Source organism: Primulina huaijiensis, chromosome 5 (assembly GCF_012295235.1).
Source record: "Primulina huaijiensis isolate GDHJ02 chromosome 5, ASM1229523v2, whole genome shotgun sequence".
Lineage (NCBI taxonomy): Eukaryota > Viridiplantae > Streptophyta > Magnoliopsida > Lamiales > Gesneriaceae > Primulina > Primulina huaijiensis.
In genome coordinates this window covers 5,831,274-5,839,449 of record NC_133310.1, presented here as the reverse complement: position 1 = coordinate 5,839,449, position 8,176 = coordinate 5,831,274, and positions in this window count along the sequence as shown.

The window sequence follows — 8,176 nt, the reverse complement described above, 5'->3', positions numbered from 1 at the left end:
ATATATATATATATATATATATATATATATAGAAAAATTACAATTTTAGTCTTATAATTTGTCAAAGTTTGGTTTTTATCCACTTGGTTTTTTGTTTTTGTTTTGCTGGCCAAAAAGTCACTAACACTTTCGAATATTGTTTATCTGACATCGATTTTCTTATACGTCGCTCTTGTAATGAGAATAAATTCATATCACACGCATAAAAATAAATCTAAATAAAACAAATGAAAAAAATAAAGCAATACAACACTTAATATTTCAAAATGGGAGGAAAAATACTTTTTGTTTCTCTTTATTTTATCTCAAAAATGGGAGGAAAAATAGTTAAAGCAATACAACACTTAAAACAAACCGATTGTATCCTTGAACATTACACGTTCAAAAACTATAGTGTCAACCCCAGCTTCATTACATGTAGACTAATACGTGATATTGACAATAATTTCCTATACATTATAAAATGGCTAGTCTAACATCAGTTTCTTCAAAATGAAATAATTTACATATTATTATCTCAAATTCATCATTTTTTATCTGAAATGTTATCGGCAATATGTCAGGCCTAGACAAACATTAAATGAGAGGAAACATTTTCAAAGAACACGCAAAGAACATGTTTGCAGGCTTTGTTGAAAAAAAAAAGAAGCAGACAATAAAACGCGTTTTTACACATACAAAAAACTCTATAAATAGTTCTATAATATTTATGAGGTATTTTGTTCTCCTGTATTAAGAGAATGCGTTCTTCTTGGAAATAAAGTGAGTGTGTTGTACACCAAAAAATATTATAGTAGAATTTTTTTCATCTTACCCGTAGTTTTTACTCCAATAATTTTTTAAGGGCTTTTCACATAAATCTCGGTGTCCAATTTATTATTTATTTTCATATTTATTATCTGAAGTTGCCGCACGTAGGACCAAAAAGTGGTATCAAAGTCTTGGTTTAAAATTTTTTAAAATTCTGAGTATGCTCTGTGGTTGCAGCCTAGACTGATCTTCCACATCAGAAAAGTTTTTTTGAGATTTTTTATTAAGACGAGATTATTTTTTCCAATCTACTAAATTGTTGTAGACATAATAGCGGGCATGTATGAGATAACAAAGTTCAATTAAAGCAATTTTATGCTGTGGAAAATAAAGATACAAGCAGTTTTAAGAAAAGAGAATTGTTTGACAGCTATTGGAGATATAGACCGGTGGAAATTACGGACGATGGAAAGTGGAATGAGATGAATGATGATGTTGTTGTCAATTTACACTTGACTATAGCAGACAAAGTACCGTCAAGTATCTTTGAGATTAAAACAGCAAAATTATATGGAATACTCTGATAATATTTCGTCTGCTATAGCTAAGTGTAAATTGACAACAACATTATGATTCATCTCATTCCAATTTTCATCGTCCATAATTTTCATCGGTCTATCTCCAATAATCGCCAAACAATTCTCTTTTCTTAAAATTGCTTGTATCTTTATTTTTCCACAACATAAAATTGCTCTGATACCAATTGCTTGGAGGCTATTGGAGAAAAAATTCGACGCAAGAATAAGGAAGATAGGTTGGTAACATCGAAGTAGGCAGATGCTTTACCAATGATAAGAGGAAGATTTATGGACCGTTACTCCAATGAGAGCCAAAAACGAGGTAGATCAAAGTCGAAAAGTAAGAAGAAAAATATTTATTATTTTCAATGTGGCGGTAAATGGCACTTCAAGAAAGAGTGTAAGAGTATCGAAAAAAGTTCTCAAGGAAAGGCAGTCGTGAAATATTATTCAGCGAAGCAGCAACAGTTGCAGAAGGCATACACAAATTTTGCGACACATGGATTATGGATTCAGGAGTGAAGTGGCTCATGACGTCTCGGAGAAAATGGTTTGATAATTATGAACCAGTCTCACAAGGATCTGTATTAATGGGAAACGATCATGTCTTGGAAATCACTGGGATCGGTACTATCAAAAAAAAATTTGATGGCACCATTCGCACCATACAGGAGATACGACATGTGAAGGGACTTACGAATAATATTTTGTCCTAGGGGCAATTGGATGATATGGGTGCAAAACCTGTATCGAAAGCGGGATCATGAAAATTGTGAAAGGTGCACTTGTGGTTATGAAAGCTGAAAAAGTTGCAGCAAATCTGTATGTACTTTTAGGAGAAACACACAAAGAGGCAGAACTAGCTGTTGCATCAATTGGTTCAGGAGAAGAATTAACAGTGTTATAGCATAAAAAGCTCAGGCATATGTCAGAACGAGGGTTGAAAATTCTCTTAGAACAAAAACTACTGCCGGGATTTACAAAAGTGTCACTGCCCATGTGAGTATTGTGTTATCTGTAAATAACATAAATTAAAGTTTGGCACTTCTACTGCCAGAAACAAAAACATACTAGAGCTGATTTATTCGGATGTTTGACAAGCACCGGTTGTATCTCTAGGAAGAGCGATATACTTTGTCTCGTTCATTGATGATTTCTCTAGTTGTTGTTGGGTGTATCCAATCAAGAAGAAATCAAATGTTTTCCAGATCTTCAAAGATTTCAAAGCACAAGTTGAATTTTATTATGAAAAGAAAATCAAATGTCTGAGGACTGACAATGGAGGAGAATATACCAGTGACGAATTTGATGCATTTTGTCAACATGAGGGCATCAAAAGACAGTTCACGACGTCTTACACATCTCAACAGAATGGAGTGGCGGAGCGGATGAACAGGACCTTGTTGTATAGAAAAAGAGCTATGTTGAGGACTGTGGGTCTAGACAAGTCATTTTGGACGGAAGCAGTAAAAACCGTTTGTTATATTATCAATTGTTCTTCTTCAGCGGCGATTCATATGAAGACTCCAATGGAGATGTGGACTGGGAAGCCGACTGATTATTCTCATTTGCATACATTTTGGAAGTCATGTGTACGTTTTGTACAATGAGCAAGAAATATCGAAGTTGAATTCGAAATCCAGAAAATTATCTTCTTGGGTTATGCTGATGGAGTAAAAGGGTTTCGCTTGTGGGATCCTACTGTTCACAAGCTTGTCATCAGCAGGGATGTTATCTTCGAGGAAGATAAAGTAAAAGGAGATAAAGGCATACTGAATTCAGAAACTACTATATTTCAGGTGGAAAATAAGACGGACGAAGGTCAAATTTCTTGTGAATCAGTACCAGAGCACAAAGAACAAGAACATGTTGAGTATGAGGTTTCCAATGTGATGCAGTCAACTCAAGACAGAAGATCACCAGGTTGGCTTTCAGATTATGTCACTGAAAGCAATATTGCATATTGTCTATTATCAGAGGATAATGAGCCATCGAGTTTCCATGAGGCTTTTAAATCTCGGATGTACCTTGTGGATGATAGCAAATGCAAGAAAAAATGGAGGCATTAAACAAGAATAAAACTTGAGATCTTGTTGCACTACGACAAGGGACGAAAGCCATTGAAAACAAATGGGTCTATAAGATCAAGCGTGATGGCAATAACCAAGTGGAGCGGTATTGTGCTAGATTGGTGGTAAAAGGATATGCTCAGAAAGAAGGCAATGACTTCAATGAGATATTTTCTCATGTGGTTCGGCTTACAACAGTCAGAGTAGTGTTAGCATTATGTGCAGTGTTTGACCTACATCTAGAATAGCTAGATGTGAAAACTGCATTTCTTCATGAAAATCTTGAAGAAGAAATCTATATGCTCCAGCCAGAAGGTTTTGAGAAAAAAGGCAAAGAGAACTTGGTTTGCATGTTGAACAAATCTCTCTACGGTCTCAAACAGGCGTCGAGGTATTGGTACAAGAGATTTGATTCCTATATCATGAGCCTTGAATACAACAGACTGAGTGCAGACTCTTGTACATATTTAAAGAGGTATAGTGATGATTATATCATTTTGCTGCTATATGTGGACGATATGCTTTTAGCAGGCCCAACAAAGATCAGGTCCAAGGATTGAAGGTACAGTTGGCTAGAGAATTTGATATAAAAGAATTGAGACCATCAAACAAGATTTTAAGGATGCAAGTTCACCGAGACAGAAGTAACAGAAAGATTTGACTTTCCCAGAAAAATTATTTGAAGGAAGTCTCGCAACGATTCAACATGCAAGATAGTAAGCAAATCTCGACCCCTCTTCCTGTTAATTTCAAGTTATCCTTAGAAATGTCTCCTAGCAGTGAAGCAGAGAGGATGTAGATGTCTCGAGTACCATCTGCATCAGCAGTGAGAAGTTTGATGTTCGCCATGATCTGTAAAAGACCAGACATTGCTCAAGCAGTATGAGCAGTTAGTCGGTATATGGCGAATCGTGGATGAGAGCATTGGAGCATTGTTAAGAGGATCCTTAGATACATTAAGAGTACCTCAAATGCTGCATTATGTTATGGAGGATCGGATTTTACACTCAAAGGCTATGTCGATTCAGATTATGCAGGTGATCCTGATAAGAGAAAATCTACCTTGCAAGGTGATAATATGGATTAAAAGGTTATTGGAGGAGATCGGGAATAAACAAGAGATGCTTTCTTTGTTTTGTGACAGCCAAAGTGTCTTATACATCGCAAGGAATCCAACTTTTCATTCCAGGACGAAATACATTGGAGTCCAATTTCATTTTGTATGCGAAGTAGTAAAAGAAGGAAGTGTGGTTATACAGAAGATCAATACAAAAGACAACATAGCTGATATTCGGACAAAGCAAGTGAAAATTAACAAGTTTGAGTGGTGTAGATCCTCAAGTGGCCTAGCAGAAACGCAAGCAGCCTGGAATGGAAAGATTGAAAATATGTGTGAAGATGTGTTTGATTCTCAATCAAATCTCCAAGTGGGAAAAATGTAGGCAATATGTTAGGCCCAGACAAGCATTAAATGGGGGGAAACATTTTCAAAGAACACGTTTCGCAGGCTTTGTTGAAAAAAAGAAGCAGACGAGAAAACGCATTTTCACACGGACAAAAAGCTCTATAAATAGAGCTCCTTCCTCTCATTCTGATATTATCCTTTTTTCGAGTTTTCTCTCTTCTTATAGTATTTGAGTGATTAGTTCTATAAAATTTGTGAGGTGTTTTATTCTTCTGTATTAAGAGAGTGTGTGTTCAATTTGGAAACAAAGTGAGTGTGTTGTACACCATAAAATATTATAGTGGAATTCTTTTCATCTTGTCCGTATAATTTTTTAGGGGTTTTTCACGTAAATCTCGATGTCCAATTTATTCTTTATTTTCATATTTATTATCTCAAGTTTCCACACGTGGGATCAACAAATATATAGCACAATGATTTTTAAATCTCTCCGACACTGCTTCTTCCGACGAGGGAGGTTGGCGACGTGAGGATGGTCGGACGATTGAGCTTAGTACACTGACCTACACACAGAGCGAAGCAATCAAATTTTTAACCACCACATTTCTTCAAGCAATCCGAGTACCATTACTATGGCAATCAAGACTTGAATTCTTATTCTATATATTTTTACGATTATGTTTCAATTTATTGCATATATAGCAGCGATTTGTTTAACTTATTCTATAGGACTCAAATATAAAATGATATTTGGATCAATGGATTTGAAGTTAAGGATTTTAAATTCATAATAACAAATTCATTTGTTTGTTTCGTCAAAATCTAATTGACAATGGATTTCAAATATCAAATAATTATTTTTTAAATTACGGTGGATTTCAAATTCATTATAACATATTTCATATTCTTCATTCAAATACTATCTGAAATCCAAATATTTTAATTCTAATATAGCGTCCTAATATATTAATGTTTGACTGAATTATTTCATATCATATAATATATCAGTAAATCTCTTGTGAGACGGTTTCAAGGATCTTTATTCGTGAGACGAGTCAACCATGTCCATATTTACAATAATTAATAATATTTGACATAAAATAATTTTTTGTATGAGTGATCTAATTAGGACATCTGTCTCATAAAATTGACTCGTGAAACTTTCTCACAAAAGTTTTGTTATAATACAACAGATGAAACACAGATTGTGTAACTAGAAAAAAAAAACATTGTAATTGTGTTTATATTTCAAATAAAACTATTGTCTTAAGAATATGGTTAAAACATAGTTTACGATTATTTTTACATCTAAAATAATATATAAATAAATTGAAAAGCTACTTATCTTGTGTATATGATTTAGTTGAAACACAAATGTGGAAACAGATTCGGGAAGATATTCTGAAATTACTTAGGCAAAAATTGAAAATATTTATTGTAAATTAATTTTGGCTAGCTTTATTGCATGAACGATTACATGATTTATACGGTATGTTACCGAATCGAATCGGACTAGTACTGAACCAGATTGAACCGGTTCCGGATTGTTTGGTGATGAAACCAAACCAATCATGCATGATATCTTATTGAATTGGTTTTGAATTTATCAGATTGAGAGTGTAACCCAATCCAAAACAAAAAAAAATCGAATTAAGTTGGATTGAACGAGAGACAAAATTGAAATCATTTTCTTTAAATCATATGTATCTTAAAAAATATTGATAGAGGGTAGTGCTCAACTTCCCTCAATATAGATCAATAGCTCAATATTATTTTACATTCTGGGTCAATATCTGGTTTCATTAGACCCCATATACAATAAGATAGCGTTTGGTTCTATGGATGATGATTTAAGTTATGAATAATAAGCGAGACAAAATAGAGATGAGTAATGTATAAAGATGAATTATATATTCGTTAACTCGACTCATTGTCGTGTTTTTATCTATTAATTTATAATTATAATATCTTAAATATCTTTGCAAAATCTAAATCAACCATGATTTTCAAAAGGTATGATTTTAAAATTTCATTCATATCGTACTTATCATATGATAATCATGTAGATAAAGATGAATGTTTAATGTAATCCACATATGGTATCATCATGAGCCAATTGATGAAAATATTACGACTAAAAAACGAGACAAACATGATATAAATAAAACAAATGTGTCATCTCAACTTCGTCAAGTCATACTTACCAAACATTACCTAATTTATTCGAGATACTTCCTCATGATATCACAAAATATCCTTTTATATTCAAATCTTTTATAATAATAATTAAAAAAAATTGGCTTATATAAGAGGTCACAAAATATCCTTTTACATCCAAACCTTTTATAAGGAAAAAAAGTCAAAATTTGGTCTATATAAAAGGCAACTGAATAAAAAAAAGGTATTTATAAATTATCTTTCCATTATATATGCAATTAATTCAATTTAATGCAGGAAAAAAAAGTCAAATGAATGGACCTAATAAAATCAAAAGAATCAATTACAGATATTTGCAATATCCATGGATTACATGTATTAGTATAAGTAATAACATTATATACACAACTTTCCCAAAATATATTCGCAATATATTGTATATCGATTACCAATATCTTGTAAATATAATATGTAATCCACATTTATTGATAACGATAATAATTTCTTGTAAATATAATATAATCCACATTTAATAATAATAATAATAATAATAATAATAATAATAATAATAATAAATCTTATATATAAATATGCTACAGAATAGGCCTCCCTTCATCTCCACAAATTAAACAAGTGAAGAGGCAAAAAATTAATGACGGGAAAAAAATTGAAGGGCAAAGAACTCGTGCTTGTGGTTGCATTAATCGTGCTAGCGCTTTTCGCAATTGCCGATGCAGGTACTAGAGAGGAGTGCCTGAAGTACTGCTACGAAGGGTGCGTCAGAAGCAATGGTTTTGACCCTCCTACGCTTGCTTGTTTCAAAGCTTGCCAGAGGGAGTGTGCGTAAAGGCTAAAATGTGAAGATAAATAAATTTATTCAGATAATAATAAATAAATAAAATATTCTTCACATTTATTCGATTTATCTCTTGTTATTGATGTTTTTATGAATGTTTTTATTAAATATATGAAAAAATTATTGATATATGTTGGTTCGAGTGATGTTAAACTTGTTTCGTCACAAACAAGGTCTTCGGTTTGAGTCTCGTTTATGGAGAAGATTTATGTTGTGCAAGATTTTTGAATTCATGGGTACGATATGGAGAGGAGGAGACACACAGTGACAAGTTTGGCAACTGGAATGACACCTTCAATTTGAGTATATCCTTTGGCTACTAAGCGTACTTTATAACGTTCGCTTGTACCATCAGAATGAT